Source organism: Agelaius phoeniceus, chromosome 4 (genome assembly GCF_051311805.1).
Source record: "Agelaius phoeniceus isolate bAgePho1 chromosome 4, bAgePho1.hap1, whole genome shotgun sequence".
In the NCBI taxonomy this organism is placed as follows: Eukaryota; Metazoa; Chordata; class Aves; order Passeriformes; family Icteridae; genus Agelaius; species Agelaius phoeniceus.
In genome coordinates this window covers 59,569,270-59,585,891 of record NC_135268.1, presented here as the reverse complement: position 1 = coordinate 59,585,891, position 16,622 = coordinate 59,569,270, and the positions used below count along the sequence as shown (strand labels likewise).

Sequence of the window (16,622 nt, the reverse complement as noted above, 5' to 3'; positions counted from 1 at the left end):
AACTATTACTTCCTAAAGCTAGAAATGCTTGTTAAAAGTTTTGAGGGCTTTTTTGTTTGTTTCTTTTATCTTTACATTTCATAAAGCCATGAAAATTGAATTTACAATATTTTAAAGTTTGATTCTGTAAGCTTATTTCTCTTTTTTTTCCTCTTTTGAAACTCAATACAATGGAACGAATGAGGACTTTGATTTCCTTTCTTATCTTTGCTGCTCTTAATATGGCTTTTTTTCATCTTCTCCATAAAACCCCTGTCCTTAGTGCCTGAGAATTACATGACTATGTTTAAACTATTGTCTTTAGTCTTGAAAATGTAATTTTAAAATGGAACAGGGATTTTTTTTTCCTGAAACCTTACATTTACCTACTTTCTGTTACAGTATCTTTTTACTTTTCTTCTTTGTCTTCTTTGTCTCACTAGTTGCTCTACTGAGGACTTGTTGCAAAAGCTATACTTGTTTTTATGAAATTTAGTGAGTTTAAGTAGAGAAAAGGGAAGAAATAGAGGGAAAAAAAGTAGTAAACATATGTTTCTTTTGAAGGAGAAAAAAAAAAAACCTGGAAGCCACTCATTTTGCTTTCAGGTAATTAATTGAATTTATGATTCCCAAAATGCTAAACTTCAGTATGGGTTACATTTCCTGGGTGGGATGCAGAGAGATTCTCAGAAAATCAGGGTTTGAAACAGAAAGCCAGCAGCAGCCTCATCTGGAGCACAAGGGACCTCAGCAGAGGGGACAGAGCTTGAGAGTGCTGCCACTTGGGACCCACGAGCTGAAATAGAGAAGCCTGTCGTCTTTGCTTTATTTTTAAGATCTGTGAACAAATGAAAAGCCAGAAGCAGCCCTGGGTTTGGTCCTGCTGTGGCTGTGCCAGCAGCCCTGCTCCCGTGCCCCGGCGCAGAGCACACATGCCACAGCTCCTGCTCTTATGTTACTGCTCAAGTATGCACCCAGCACAGAGCCAGCAGATACAGGAGATTTATTCTACTTGTTGAGGTCAAGGACTCCTCTGCTTTGGATTCAGCAGAGAGGGAACTCTTTCCTCGTAGCACCAGACAGGCTTTCTGCTTTTGCAGCCTACTGTCCGTGCGCGCCGCAGATAAAGAAACATCTGAGAGCGTTTTTAAAGGATTTATCCATCCAAAGCACTGGTGAGCTTTGTGCTGTCTCCAGTGTCAGAGTTAGGAGGCTTTCAGCAAGGGACAATATTGCACAAAGTGCAAGCCAGAGGCTCCAGCTGCTGCAAACTTTTGCAACCATGTAAGTAAAGGGCTTTATTTTGCTGAAACAAACTTTGCATATTCTCTTGCCTCATAAAAACACTGAGATAATATAAATTTTAGATGAATTTCCTAATACTAGTAATGTTGCTATCCTGCTGTGTCTTTGAATAATGCATGCATGTCAGCACAATAATTAAATATCTTACCTTGTTTTGCTTGTAAGGAGCAGAATCTGTAGCACCTCAGGCAGGCTCTGTTTGCTTTTCTGATCGCTTTTTCATTCTGTTCCTGAATCATTGCTGTTCTCTGTTTGTGATCAGCACAGAGACCTTTCTGATTTCTCTGATTTCTTTTGTTTCAAGGACAATGAGAAGCTGACAGGGAAATGAAAAGGCTGTGAAAACAAAGAGCATAAAAGTAGTTTATAAAGTGTTGTCAGTGAACCCAAAAGTGGTGTGTAACCCTCATGTTGAACTTGTGGTCTTGTGAAATTTTATGTGCTTTATAGTGAGGTTCAAGGAGTCACAGATTATGTGACTAAGAGGAACATTAAATAACAGAAAAAATATTTTGATTGTTTTATAAAATTATACTTTATGTTCATGCTCATATTTAAATTTGTCACTTTCTCTGTGGCTATCTGGAGCTTATGGCAGGGAATGGATCACTTTTCTCTGAGCTTCACAATGTAACCTAAAGTCATGAAATATTTCCTTGTCTTCTATGTAGTTCCTATACTTTTTGGCATCAATAGGCCTGGCAGAGGTTGAAATGCCAAATTTCTCTTCTCTGTGAAGTCCTCCCTGCCATTTTGATTGCTGCCAAAATGTAGACATAATGATAAATAAATGGAAGCTATATTACATTCACTGACTAGGTACAGGTGGTAGTACCCTGAGACAGAAATTTTATGCACTCAGAATCCTCAGTGTCTTCCTGTTCAGAGAGTCTCTAGTTCCTTCTTATTCCTTATCCAGAAAGCATCTGATCCCTATGACTTTGCACATTCTATTTGGCTCACACATTTTCCCAGTTCCCAATAACTTTTAATAGGCCCTTTCCTCCAGGCCCACATGCCTGAAAGGTGCAAACCCTTCCCTCCAACCCTCCCAGTGCAAACCCTTCCCTCCAGCCCTTCAACCCTGTCACACACCCACAGGTACCCAACTGGATTTATTGCAGATCCGCCACTGCAATCACCTCTTGCATCAGGTGCTCAGAGGAACACGGATGCTGCCCTAAATAAAACCTCTGCCACATCTCCCAGCCCTCCTCTTGCCCTTCATTTCCATGGCAGTGCAGGATCTGCACAGGGAGAGGGGTAATGCCCCTTCAGGGAGATGCCCACGAGTCCTTGGGGGCCATGGGAAGCCCCTCCCTGCTGTCAGCCAGGCAGGCAGACCTGGCTGCCAAAGCAGCAAGGGAATGAACAGCCCTGCTGGGCTGGGAGATGCAGTTTGCTGCTTCCAGGAACACTGGGGAGTCACCTCTGCAGAAAGAAGTTTTCAGGGTAATGAGGATCACATCTTGAAGCTGCACTGGCAGGAGCAAGGCAGAGGTGAATGGGGCTGGTGTGAGTCAAACTTCTCTGATGATGGAAGAAGAAGATGTTGCTTTTCAAGAGTGTTTGGAGAATGAGAAACAGTTTAGTTTTCAGCACAGAGATGGGTAGGAGCTGTTTTCTTTGCAATACAAAACTCAGTTATACCTAGCTGGTGCAACCACACTCCAGGGAGAAAACAGCAGTTTATATTATAGTTTTTGAATTTATGTATATTCATGTGTTCTCTTAGCAAATGCATCTTTTGAGTTCTAAATCTTTCTGAACCTTTCATATAGTCCTTTGCTTTGAAGCAACAGATGTCAGTGAGAAGCAGGTGGTTCTAGCTTTGAATTTGAACATCTTAAAATACTTTGTGTATATTTTATGGTGAGGGATGCACTCCAGCTTATTATGCAGAACTGATGCACTAAATGAAAAGTATCCATGTCTGGGTGCTTGATGTCACTTCCTAGCTCACAAACCAATAAATAATAAACCACATATTTTTCAGGACTATTTGTTATGAGATATTTTCATCTAATTATTCAGCTTGTGTTCTCAAGCTTGAAACAAGCTGTGAAATGCTCTAATCTGATGTGAGCTCAAAGAGAACAAGCAACAAAAAGAGCCAGAGGAGCTGCCCTGGTTGTGAATTGCATTTTCACTCTGCTGCATCCTGTGAGCAGGCTGAAAGCTTCCTCTTGCACAGTTTCCCAGAAGAAATAATGCAGTGCCTATGGAAACAACTGAACAAAATCTTTTGATTTTTCTTACTCTAAACTTTCATTTTCAGGCAGTACAGCTATGAAATTTGATGAGTCTAAGAACATAAGAATCTAAGAACATAAGATCTTAAATCAGGAATAAATTTGGGAATGCAAATAGAAAGAAGAGATTTGAAATAAGAAAACAACTCATTTTGTTTCAAAGCAAAGAAATCACACAAACAGGTTTCATCCAAATGGTTTGCTATTGGATCTCAATTTACTGTTCTAAAAAGTTCTTTTCTCTCTCTCTGCCTGATTTTCAGTCCTGAAGAGTTTGTTTTTTAGAGAAATCACCTGAAACAACCTGGGACATGCAAACTGTTTAAACTTTACTTAGCTGATCTTAAGAATGGATTATTGCACATATTGTCAAAGGCTTTATTAGTTGTAATGACATAAGAGATGTTATCAGTGCTTATACCTAGTGCACCAGCCTCGCTTGGAAAAAGAGAAATGCCTCATTTCAACCAAGCTCTGGAGCTTTTGCCTCCCTCTCTGAGAAGGAATGGGACTGCTGAAGGGTTCCTAGTGTGAGGGGGTGCTAGAAGGTCCCAGTGGTGATGCAGGACATACTCTTTTCCTCTCTTTTTTCCCTTTTTCTCCAGTTCTTCTTGAAACCTTTTCCTCTCTCCCTTTTTCAGGACGCAGAATGTCCTAATGCCAGGCTATTCCAGAATACAGGTTTTCCTCAAATCAGTGTCTCCTTACTCCACAGCACCATGGCTGCTGTTCAGGCTCTGTGGAGTAGAGAAGGTTTGGGAAGGAGAGGGGGCCTGATGGGGGCAGAATGCCCCAGCTGAGCCCAGCTGCTGAGCCCAGCTGTCCTCGTGTCTGGATTTCAGGGGCTAATCCCCATCTCTGCAGGTACAAGTGAAGTCACCCACATGTGAGCAAAGCAGGAAGGCTTTTGACTCTTGAAATCTGATGTCCAAGGCTAAGGGATGTTTTAATTACTGCCTTGCACTTCATTACTGCCTAATATTATGCATTTCCTGGTGGTTTCCAGAGCCAGACGTCTTCTGGGACAGGTCATTACCCAAAACAACAGAAGACTGACAAACCCAGTAGCTTGACAAAAAAGAACATTTCCTTCAGTTCCATTTTGAAAGTTTTAAGATCTCTTTTCTATCCAATACTGTAGAGTTTAAAAAAAAAAGGAGAAAAAAGAAAATTATTGAGGTGTTCTATTTTAGTATATTATTTGACGATATCAGGTTTCCAGGTTTAGGAATCTACATACAAATGAGAAGGAGTTGTGAAAGCTTCTGATTGATGGACTGTCTTTCTTTCTGACAATCCTAATTATTTAAGGATTGGAAATGTTCAAATACTTCAAAAACCAGAGGCAGTATTTTGCTACTTGACAGCAGCATAACTCAGAGAGTGGCTTTCCCAAATAAATCCTTGCAATATAAAGAGGTTACAACCTGATGTGTGATGGACTTAGACTTCTCTGGTGCCTATCTCAAGCCTTTTTTCCCTCTGTGATGCCCTCCTATCCCTTACTGCTATGGTACAACACTTCAGCACATATACATTTATCTTGCCAACCACCTCTTGGGCTTACAGACCTGGGGCATGACTGAGTGACTGTAGAACTGAGATCTTACTACAAGTCTGTGAAGATGCAGTAAACTGAAGGTAGTTTTCCTGAATTCTGGAAATATGTGTCCATCCATGGCCACCCATAGATAAACAGGTTCTTTGTAAAGAATGAGAGAAAACAGCTTTTAATCCTTTCCATGGTGCTGTGTGCCTGAAGCTTTGCCATAGGTTCAGAGGTAAAAAAAAATAAAACCTCCAAACCCGCTAGAAAGCTCTAAATCTAGGTGTTGTACCAGACAATCAGCAAAACTGACCACAAAGTAAAATAAGTACCATAAGTAGTAAAATATGCCCAGATGAGCAGTGGAGAGCTGAGAGCAGTTAGCAGTGCTGTGGTGCCTGTAGTGGAAAAGTTTTGGAAGGGCAGGAAGCAGTGCAGTGACATTCCAGTGTGCAGATGGAAAGCAGGGCTGGAAGCTGCTCTGAGGAGCTGCTGCAAGGGAGGGTTGCAATGGGAACATGGACTTTTTGCTGTGGATCTGCAGGAACAAATACTATCATCCTTTGGTGTCAACTGATGTTTGCCCATGCAACTTTTTTGTGAGTGACTGCCCATTTCTGAACTTCAGTGAAGTAACTTATAAACTTGATATCTTAAATATAGCTAGGGAAAAGAATGAAGGAGAAAGGGGGAAGGGGAGGGAAATCTGCTAGCATTCATATTCCAGAGAGAATTAATTCTGTTTTATTTGTAAGGTTTCCTCTGTGGCTTTCAAGTTATTTCCTGAAATCTGCAATTACATTCATGCAAGATCTGCATCCAGCTTTTTCTAAAACAATGCTGAAGCAGAACAAGTGATAAGTAAACCAATTTTTTCTTTGAATGTCATCTCTGTTTTTTGTTTATCAGCTGATGCTCTAGCAAGTAGTTTCTGCCTTGAGGGGCTGTTGATAGATATTTCCTTGAGATAACTCAGTATCTCAGCTACCTTGTCCCTGTGAAGTCCTTTTGAAACACTGAGAAAAATTTCAATACTCGCCACAAATTGATTTTGGAACTTATTGGTAGTTGACAGCACCGAAGGCATGCGGTGGAACATGTGGGCAAAGGTGACACTGCAGGGAGTCAAAAGAAAGCATTGGGTCTGTTTGGGGGTTTTTGGTGACAATCAGGACCAGATTCAGTTTCACATGGTCAGCAACAAGGCACTGCCAGCATGCCCAGATCACTGCCTCAGTGCATGAACACCTCCCACCTTCGTGCACAGTCATCAGCATGGCCTCTGAATCGCCTCCCTCAGAGGAAAAAGGGAATCCTGGAGGATTGTATTTGTGGGGTGCCCCATGGCAGGAAGGAATGATGAATCTGACTCCATGTTCTCAGAAGGCTAATTTATTATTTTGTCATACTATTTTATATTAAAGAATGCTATAATAAACTGTACTAACTAAAGAATACAGAAAGGATACTTACAGAATGCTAAAAAGATAATAATGAAAACTTGTGACTGTCTCCAGAGTCTCGACACAGCTTGGAACTGATTCACCAATGAGTGAAAACAACTCACCAGAAACCAATGGAACAATCACCTGTGGATAAATAATCTCCAAACACATTCCCCATGAGCAAAACAGAGGAGCAGCAAATGAGATAATTATTGTTTCCCTTTTTCTCAGAAGCTTCTCAGCTTCCCAGGAGAAAAATCCTGGGCGAAGGGATTTTTCAGAAAATGTGAATGTGACACTGGAGGATTACCCCTTCAGGGTACAAGAGAGCAACAAAATGAATGTCTGAACATCTCAGGTGGGCAGAATAATCCCCTCTTACAAAGCTGGAGATTTGGAAACTCATATGACTATTGTGTTGACCATACTGTGGCTGCTGTGCTCTTCTCCTTAGAGAAAATGCTCTGTATCCATGGCCATTTCTTGTTCAGGAGGGAAAATGTTCAGGAAGAGTTCTCTGGTCAGATTGGCCACCAGTGGTCATAGAACAAGAGAGTAAGAATTCGTATTATCTGATAATTAAAATATTTTATCATTATAATTATTGCCAGACACCACATACACCTCGAATCTTTTAATCTATATATGTGGAGTCATCCTTCTTTTATTTATACCCACTTTTGAACATTAGTTAAATTCCTGTCACTTAAGTGGAAATGAGAGAAAAAACAACTACAACTTTTGGGGATTTCTGCTTAAATGATAGAAGTTAGAAGATGAGACACATAAATGAACACAATACCTGTGGGGTTTGACAGGTCAAATACAATCTTTTTTAAGAACAGACATAAACTCAGTGCATGAGGAGAAAAGTTATCCTGATGATTATCTTCCTGGTTGAAAAAAATTACAGTTTCAGGTCAACAGCATGCAGAGATGCCTGGAAAGTGTTGCCAAAGATGATCCCAACAGTGCATTTATGCTGTAAATATCATATTTGAAATTAGTCAGCAACAGCTATGTCATCTTGATTTGCATGCTAATAAGATGATGAAATGATGCTCTGGAGAGATGGATGTACAGCTAGCTGGCAATGAAATTTTTTACTTTTCTGAAGTAGTGAAATTTTAGAATTCTCAGGGGTGTATTTCTCTGACTTTGCACTTAAATAAAGAAACACCCCACTGTGGACAGATCTAAGATACCACCTCTGCAAATGTCACACATTTCTTTCTGAAAACAGCATGTGCAGAAACTAATATATGGACATTTTTACATAGACATGAGCTATGACAGAACTTTGCACATTATCAGCCTTCTTATTCAGAACAAGGCTACATTATGGTTGAGAACAAGCTGTGTTTCAGGGCCTACTGGACCCTGAAACAGAGCACTAGACCCTGTTCCAGAAAAATATCAGTTCAGGGAGAAATATGAAATGCCCTCTCATTGCCAAGTGCTGTTTCCAAGACAATCTCTCTTTGAGGTACAGGGCATTTCCAAAATGTGAAAGGATCCTGGCTCCTTGCAGACAAGGGAAGGATGTGAAAGTCCAGAGAGGCGCCTCTGTGCACGGGGTGGTGATGAGGGTAATCTTCCTCCTTGTGGCAGATAAAGCAGCATATGGGTCTTTTGACATCCTTTGCCTTCAGTGAAGCCCTTCCTCACTTTTTTTTCTCACATAAAGACTGAAAAGAAACTTCTTCAGCATCTAATCACTGAGAGAATTGTTCCATGCAGGATTTTATAAATCATATCTTGCTACATTTATGGAAGTTATGACCCACACTTCTGCAGTCAGGGCTGTAGGCATATTTACTCATACTAATTTCACTGTGATGCTAGATGGTTGCCCCTTGTTGTAATGAGGTCTCAAACATTTTCCCTGCTGCTCTGAGCTGGTATTTTCCAGGTCATGGGAGTACTTTCCCCAAGTGTGTCACATATTGTAGCAGTGTTATGTCTTTGAGGGCTCAGTTTTCATGCAGGTGCCTTAAGCCATTCTTGAAGATGATGCTCCAGTGCAGACAGGATGTTTGGCTGATTTCTGCCTCAGATGGCTTTTACCATCTTTTCTTTATTGCTGCCAGGGTTTTCTCTTGCTTCCCTGGGGACACCAGATGCATCTAATGAGTCAGTTCCAGCTTCGGAGCTGAAACGGGTCATGGACAGCAGCCATATGTTGTTCAGATTCTTGCATGGAAGGGAATTTCCTTTTTCTCTTGCTGGACCAATTCACTCAATAAGAACTTGTTTTAGATCGAAGTGGTATTGCTTTTAGCTAACTCCAACCTTTTCTAACCTTATCTTTAATTCCAATTTTTTATTATAGGCTAAAATATGTTAAAAGAAAACTGCTGCCTTGGACAGTGTGCTTGCTCCCAGCTTAAGTGATAGAAAAAGAACGGTTTAAAGACAAAAGTCACAGGCTGTAGCTGGTGAAAAATGACAGCATGTAGCTGGTGCCTCTGACAACAGTCAGAGGCAAGCTTCTCCCCAGTGTTGCATAAGTAGATATATAATGTATAATGTACTGCAACATCACAGCAGGTTTCCCAAATTGAAAACAAAGAGGAATAAAAGACTGCCGTACCTTGGCTCTTAAATCCCTGAATGTGTTGCCTGTGTTGATTAGTTACTTTGATTTGTGCTTCCCTGCACAGCTCATTTTTCCCTTTAATAAGAGTTTGGCTTGTAAATTGTCACTTGCATTTGCACCAAACAGTGCAATTAGGCTGGAGTGACGGAATATATTACATTGTTTGTTTTCCATTATGTTTATTCCAGATGGTTTTTGTCACTGACTCTTTTTCTGAGCTGGGCTGTTAATAAACATAGGATAAATCTAATGAATAAATTTGCCTGCTTGCTGCAGATCTGTGGTGGTGGCTGAGATGGGTTTATGCAGCTGAGTAATGGGTGCTCAGAAAAACTACAGAAATGTCAATTCCTGCTTACTTATGAGAGGCAAACTGTCCCCATGGTTAGGGAGGGGTTAAAGAAGATGCTTGTGTGGTGGTTTTTTTCCTTTAAAATACATACATTTAAAATTTAAACTGAGGTTATGATGAGTTCATGGTTGTGATGCTTTATTGCTTCTCTGAACAAAGGAAATATTTTATGGTATAGCTACAGAGTGAGTACCCATTTTCAAGCTTTTGATTGTCAGAAAGCTCCTCTGTGCCCTTGAGTCAGCTGTTTCAGTTTTTGTCTTGGTTCCTGAACAAATACTTCTTTCCTTCTTCAACCATCTTGTCTCATCAAATAGAAGTTGTTAAAAGTCCCTGACTAGGCTGGAGATACAAAATCAATTTTAGAAAAAGAACTGGAACATTTTGGAGAGAACATATGGGATAAAGAAGAAATGTGGATGTCTACAGGGCAGCAGGATTTGTCTTAATCTGTTCTCTTGCCAAAGTGGTGTTGACTGGAAAAAAAAAATGAATGCTGTGACAGCAGGTCTTGGAAAAGTCATAAAACTTAAGGAGTTTTCCAGTAGTGGCTTCTTAGTTTTTTCATCAGAAAGGAGCATAAGAAAACCCAGTATAAAATGCAACATGGTCTGTCCTACCATCTTGCAAAAGTTTCAAAAGCTGCATGAGAAGAGGTGACTGTGGTTGCTCAGCAGTGGGATCTTGGTTAAAGTGAGCCTCGGTAAAAGAGCACATTTTTAGAAGATAAGCTAAAAGCAGATTATAGTAAATAAGTTTTGTTTCTACAAACATTTCCCACTTTCTCTGAACTCTTCCAGGGAGTTTATAAGCAGGAAGCTGCCAGCAGTGCTGCCTTTTGTCAGTACAATGTCTTCTCTCATGTCTGTCAGCTGCTTAGCTCTGCTCTGGGCAGCAAAAACAGCGTGTCTGACTCTGGAGGTAGTGCAAGGCAATGCTGCCCCAAGTGAACAACCAAAAGATGAACACTGGAAAGAGAAATTGTCCATCTGGGCTGACATGGACCCACTTGCAGCAGGCTGGGGGCCAGTCAGTGCCACGAGCTGGGTGGCAGAGGAGAAGGAAAAGTTCCTAGGAACAGGAATAAACAAGGAGGGGGAAGGAGAAGTAAAAGGTATGGGAACAATAATTGAAGAAGGCTCCAAAGGAATGCTGAGCTAAAAAAAGACTAGAAATATATGGCTGTTTTGGTAACTGAAATATAAGGAAAATGAGGATACAGCCTGTACCCATGGCACTGGGTGCCTGGCCAGGCTGAGAGGTGTGAGAGTGTTAACTCTTCTGGAATTAATTCAGGACATTCCAGGGCTTTAATTCACACAGTAAAAATAAACCTTGGGCCAGGCTTGTTGCCTATGGGGCTTATGCTCTACTTTTTGATCCAATCATTTAGGAATGCAAAGCTCTTCTACCCGGTCTGGGCTTTAACAGCATCTTTGCTTTGACATTACCAGTTGCTGACAGTGGAGCAGACCCACAGAAATGAAATCCATGGTAAAAAGGTCCATGACTGCCTGCAGCTGCTCAGCCAGGCTGTTCCTGTAGGGTCTGATTCACATCTGGACTGTGCTTTCCCTCCTGTGTGTCTCACCTACCACACTCCTCCTGGGCACCACTGCATGGTCACTCACACAGCAGGGCAATGGTGAGGCTGCTCCACAGGTGCCCAATGAAGGCTGAGTGTTTTCTGTGAAATAAGATAAATTAAGTACTTGTACATCAGATTCCTGAGTGTTTCACTGGTAGGGAGAAGGAGAGCTTAGCTATCCCCAGCCTGCTCTCTTTGCATGCATTGTCACACTAAAATGCAGCAATGTGCAAGTTGGACAGCAGAACTTGGAGGCAGACAAATGGGGCTTGGCCAGGATAGGATTTGGTTTTTGTAATTATGAACAATATTTCCTGCTTCTGCCACTTCATTTACCCCAGTTTCTGGCCCTTAAAGGCCTCCAATGAGAGTTGCTTCTCATTTTACATCTTTCACACTCCTTACTTTTAAGCTGACCATGATCAAACACTTTTGTGTCACTTCCCACACCACAAGGCATTCCTTTGGGTTGCAGATATCTTCAGATTTCAGAGTTATTCTTCCTCTGCTCCCCAGACCCACCAGCTTATTTTTTCCTAGGATCCTTGAGGCTGGTAGTACTCAGTAATTCTCACACTGACAGGTGGTCTACTAAGAACGTACATAAGGGAAAAACATTGTGGTGTTGGTTTTTTGTCCTATTAAAAAATGGAGAAGATGCAGTGGGCATGATATTTTTGTTCATTTACTTATGAGTAATTCTTAGACACAAGAGTATACAAGAGAATCAAGGAACATGGACCAATTTCTATTTGGTTACTGCCTGAAAAACTGGAAATGACCATGATACAGTCTGATGATTTTCTCTGGATTTACACCAGTGCTAATGAGAACATAGCTGAGTCCACTGATTTTAAATCACATCCCAATGGACATGGACAATATATGCAGTGTGTTAAAACCTATCTGAATGCTGATTAAGTGTTCAATAACAATGAGGACTATTTAAAAATGCATTTTCTTGCTTCACTACTTCCATGCACTCTCTTTTGGTCTTCTGTGATTATTGCTGTATTCATTGTATACCTTGGCCATAAGAATGGGAAGCAATTCCAAAGTCTGTAGTGAACTTTGTGAAGTATTCCACACTTCTCATTTTATTGGTCATAGTATTTTGCTGTCAGCTTAGACTTTCTGAGTCTTGTCTTTTTAACTCCAGAATGCATTATTTTATTTGAAAACATGTAGAGTTCTCATTTCATCTAGAGTTTTGAAGGAAAAATAATTTATAACATCCAAAAATTATGCCATGAACCAAATTCATTTTATCCATCTCCTTCATGAAAAAGATATTTTAGCCTGTTATAAGAAATGTTGATAGTAATTATTGGATCTCAGCATTGACCTTGTTAACACCATCCAGGATGGTATTTAAAAACTGTTAAGGAAAACTGTTTCACTTAAAGATCAGCTGCATAGCAATTTTTGTAGCAAACTCAAATAGAAAAATGTTCTAGGTCTATTATTAGGCTCTATCCAATTCTACTCATGCCATTAAAGATGATTCATAAAATACTGCACATCTGATCCAAGCCAGATTCTGTCCTTATAGCTTGCATAAGCCTATAAACCATACCAGTGCCCATGTATCACTTGATTCCCATCACTACCCCCACTTAGTGATGCATTGTAAAATGTCCAATGTACTTGAAGTTGATGACCCTTTCACCTTAAAAGAAAAAAAATTGAAAAACTGCCTGTGCTCTCACAGGAGTAGAAAGCAGAAGAATAGCATTACAGCATGAATCCTCCATGGAGCTGGATGTAACAGGAGCTGCACCTTGCACTGCAGATTTCATGAGTCTTCTCCAATTTATTTTCATCTCTGTAATATGCTAATGTGTTAGCTTTACAGTGTAGCAAGCTGCCAGAGCATTGCAACAACTGCACTCAATGCCAGATGCTAAAAAAGCTTCTTGAAATATTACTAAATAAGGTATTGTGAATGTTCTTCGTGGGAAAAATAAGTCCATTCCCTGAGCAGCAAGAATAAGGGCATCTCTCAAGTCTAATAGCTGTTTGTCAAGTGCTTGTGCTTCTTTATGGTGTCTTTCTTCCCTTTCATTTAATTTCTCTAACTTTCAATCCCATCTTGATAATTTTTTTTAAACTAAAATGATCTATAATTTACTATTGCTTTATTATTGTTTGAGATACATCTTGATCCATTTAGAGGAGTAGCAACATACTAAGATTTCAGTGTATAAAAAACTCCCAGTTTCTGAAGGCTGGTTATTTGGAAGAAAATGGTGCTAAGAGCTAGAAGTCAGTACTGTTGCTGTGTTTGTTACTGTATATTTCCTATATAAAAGGGGGCTATTTAGGATAATAAAACACTTTCTGCAGGTTTCCATGATGGCTAACTGCCTCAAGCAGTCTCTGGCCAGAAGGAGAGCACTGCACTCACTTGGTGAGTGGGAGCAACACCTGGCTATGAGGGAGGGCAAGCCATGGGTCCCAAAGGATTATGATTATAATGCTAACATTCAAAGCTGGAACTCAAGATACTTTTTCCACAGCAGAGTATTCAGCTCTGGGGATAATTTAGTGGCAGCATAATTAAATGCCTGCATCAGCCTGACTCAGTCCACTCCCAAAGGGACCATGCAATAGCCCTCGAGGCAGCACCAGCCTGCTCTTGCTCCTTGTCTCCCTCCTGCCACACCTCCCCTACCACAGCAGGCTCCTACAGGAGACCCAAGGGCCTTCTCAGCCCTCACCTGGTGCATGAACACTGCAGATCTGTCCTGCCTTGGGCTGGCAGCAAGGGTGTACAGCACGTGCTGGGTCTGCTGAGCCCGCACAAGCACAACGGGCTCGTCACTACAGGGGACAGGGGCTGCCATACAAGCCCTGCTTCACAAAGGGTAATGAACCTCAGCCAGGGACACCCAGGCACAGGGGCACCACAGCAGGAGCACAGCCATGAAACAAGCTAAGGAAACACCTCTGGATCTGCTGCTCCGTGTGAAGAACTCCTGGATACTCCTGAGGCTGTGAGGTGCTTGCATCACCTGGGCACAGCATGGCTTCAGAGAGAACACAGATAAACCCCTTCTATCTAAAACATCTTCTATCTGCTGCATCAGCTCTCCCACAGGTTGCCAAGGTCATTTTATTTACTGTTTAAAATCTTTAATGGAAACTGAAAAATCTCCAAGACCATCACTAAAATGTGCAGTTGAGACAAGCGGAAAAACTAAATTTATCACTGGAAAAACAAAGACAATACTCTTGTGGGTGATTAGAAATCAGTTTAGCACTGCAGTTACAGCCCTTCAGTGTCTTCTTTTTTTTTATATAAAAATAGTTTTTCTCAGCTTTCTTCAAGCCCAATCAGTAATCATTTGTTTTGTTGGGTTTTTATTGGTCTGACAGTTTTCATGTCTCTCTCATTCACAGCCTGATTTCTCAGTTTGCTAAAGGACAGCTGATAAAACTCAGTTTCAGATAAACCAAAAATTACATTTATGCCATAAATACCCTCTGTGATTATGGGAAGACACGGTCAGTCTCTTTTCATTGGCAGTGAAATCAGTGCATGAAGTATGCTTGAATATAATTGTTCTTTGTTTTCGCAGGGACATCATGCCAAATTCCCTTTTTTCAGTACTGTCCTTATCTGAACCTTTAAACCCTTTCTTTGTAAATCATGAAAAGTAGTTCCCTGTATACCCTGTAAAATCCTTTGTCTCTCCTAGATCCATATCCACTACACTCAATAAAGAGAAAAGGAAATATGTTACCTCATGAGCACAACAGTCATATCAACTGCTGTGGTGAGATTTTCCCAGTTGCTAATGATTTACAATAGAATCCTTATGCTTTTCACTTAGCTCCTAATAGTGTTCAGAAATGTCTTAGTTTATGGTCTGGGCTATCAGAAGTCATTATGCATATGCATTATGCATGGATTGCATATTTCAGTGGTAAAATCACCAAAGGTCTTGATCCTGAGGATGTACAAGAGATGTTACAGAATCACAGAAAGGGCAAGGCTGGAAGGGAGGTCCCTCAGTCCAACCCCTCTGCTTAATCAGGATTCCCTAGAGCACATTATTCAGGATTGTGTCCAGACTACTTTGAGAAGGAGATTCCACAACCTCTCTGGGCAATCTGTTCTGGCACTTGGTCACTGTCACAGTACAGAAATTCTTCCTCATATTCAGATGGAACCTCCTGGGCATCAATTTCTGCTCATTGCATCTTGTCCTGTTGCTTGGCAGCACTGAGCAGAGCCTGGCTCCATCCTCCTGCCACCCTCCCTTCACACACTGACAGACATGGGTGAGCTCCCCTCCCAGTTGTGTCTTCTCAAGGCTGAACAGGCCCAGCTCCCTCAGCCTTTCTTCAGAAGAGAGATGCTCCAATCCCTTCATCATCTTTGTTTCCTTCCTCTGGACCTGCTTCAGGAGCTGCATTTGTCTCTTGTAGTGAGAAGTGTAGCACCAGCTCCTGTCACAGAGCTGGTCACCTCTCACAGTGGCTGCAAAGCTCTTTGAGTACCTGGGAGCTTTAATTACCAATTAACAACTGAACCACAGATTCTTCCCCTCAGCTGGAGACAAGCTGGACTGTGGGTGGGGGCCAGGTCATGCAAGTCACCATCCCTCAGCATCAGGCTCTTTCTTTGTCTCAGAGGGCTTTGGAGAGCAGCAGCAAGGCTGTTTTCACTCAATGTGAAATTTCCATCATGAATTACACTGCAAACACAAGTATTTCTTTCATTATGTTTCATATTTTTCCATACTCTATCATCATATTATAACCATCACAGTGTCTCAGCAATGGCAGGACAGTGCAGGATGGACAGGCCAGGACATCTCTCTCTTGCAAGTAGCTTACAATAGTTGTAAGTGCTTTTCTTCTCTCTGTTTGTGCTTTATGAGTATTAATTAACTCCTCTGGTATCACTGCAGGGCAGGAAATCATTGCCCTCCATATGGAAATAGAGAAATGAAGAGGATTATGTGATTTGCCCAAAGCTAAAAGGAGAATTGTTATCAGCCCTAGGACAAGAACTGATGATTTTTCTTCGTGCCTGGCTCTGTAATGCAATTAGCAGAGCAACCTCCCTTCCCCTCATCTTCTGCTGTGCTACTCTCCACCTGTGAATGGCACTGACTCCAGCAGTGCTTGATATTTGAAGCTGGATTTTGCTGTTAAGATTAATTTCCACTCAACAGGATGACTCCAACCAATACATTCTGGCATCTAAGAGAAACATTAAAATGTGCCTCTGAATTAAAGGGACATAAGAATCCCCTTTAACCACAGCATGAGCCTGACACTTAAGTAATTTTCCAGGAACAAGCTGATGCTACAGCAGCATTTTTTGTGCCATCTAGTGGTTGTAGAAAATCAAATGCCAGGCTCTGCCCCACTGTACCACCCAGCACCAGTGCCACAGCTCCTGCTCCTGCTCTGACAGCCCCTGCCCCTGTCAGGGCTGCTTTTGCCTCTTTTCCTTTTGCTGCTCCTGTTGCTGCTGTTTCACTTGGATGGCTGGGAGCTGCTAAAACTCTGGAAAGCTGCAGTAAGAAGTGGTCTGGAAAA

At 41.4% G+C, this 16,622-nt stretch overlaps 1 protein-coding gene across 4 annotated transcripts in view; it reads left to right on the top strand.

Annotated features, from left to right (window-relative positions):
- The window catches only part of C1QTNF7 (C1q and TNF related 7), a 53,555-nt gene that overhangs the window by 13,626 nt on the left and 23,307 nt on the right, over positions 1-16,622 (top strand). The window contains exon 1 of one of the 4 annotated variants that reach the window (XM_077177694.1): positions 857-1,263. The exons of the other annotated variants lie outside the window; for them this stretch is intronic. The gene's annotated coding sequence lies outside the window, so the exon portion shown is untranslated. Of the gene's footprint in view, positions 1-856; positions 1,264-16,622 lie in introns of those variants that run through there. 4 annotated transcript variants of the gene reach the window in all.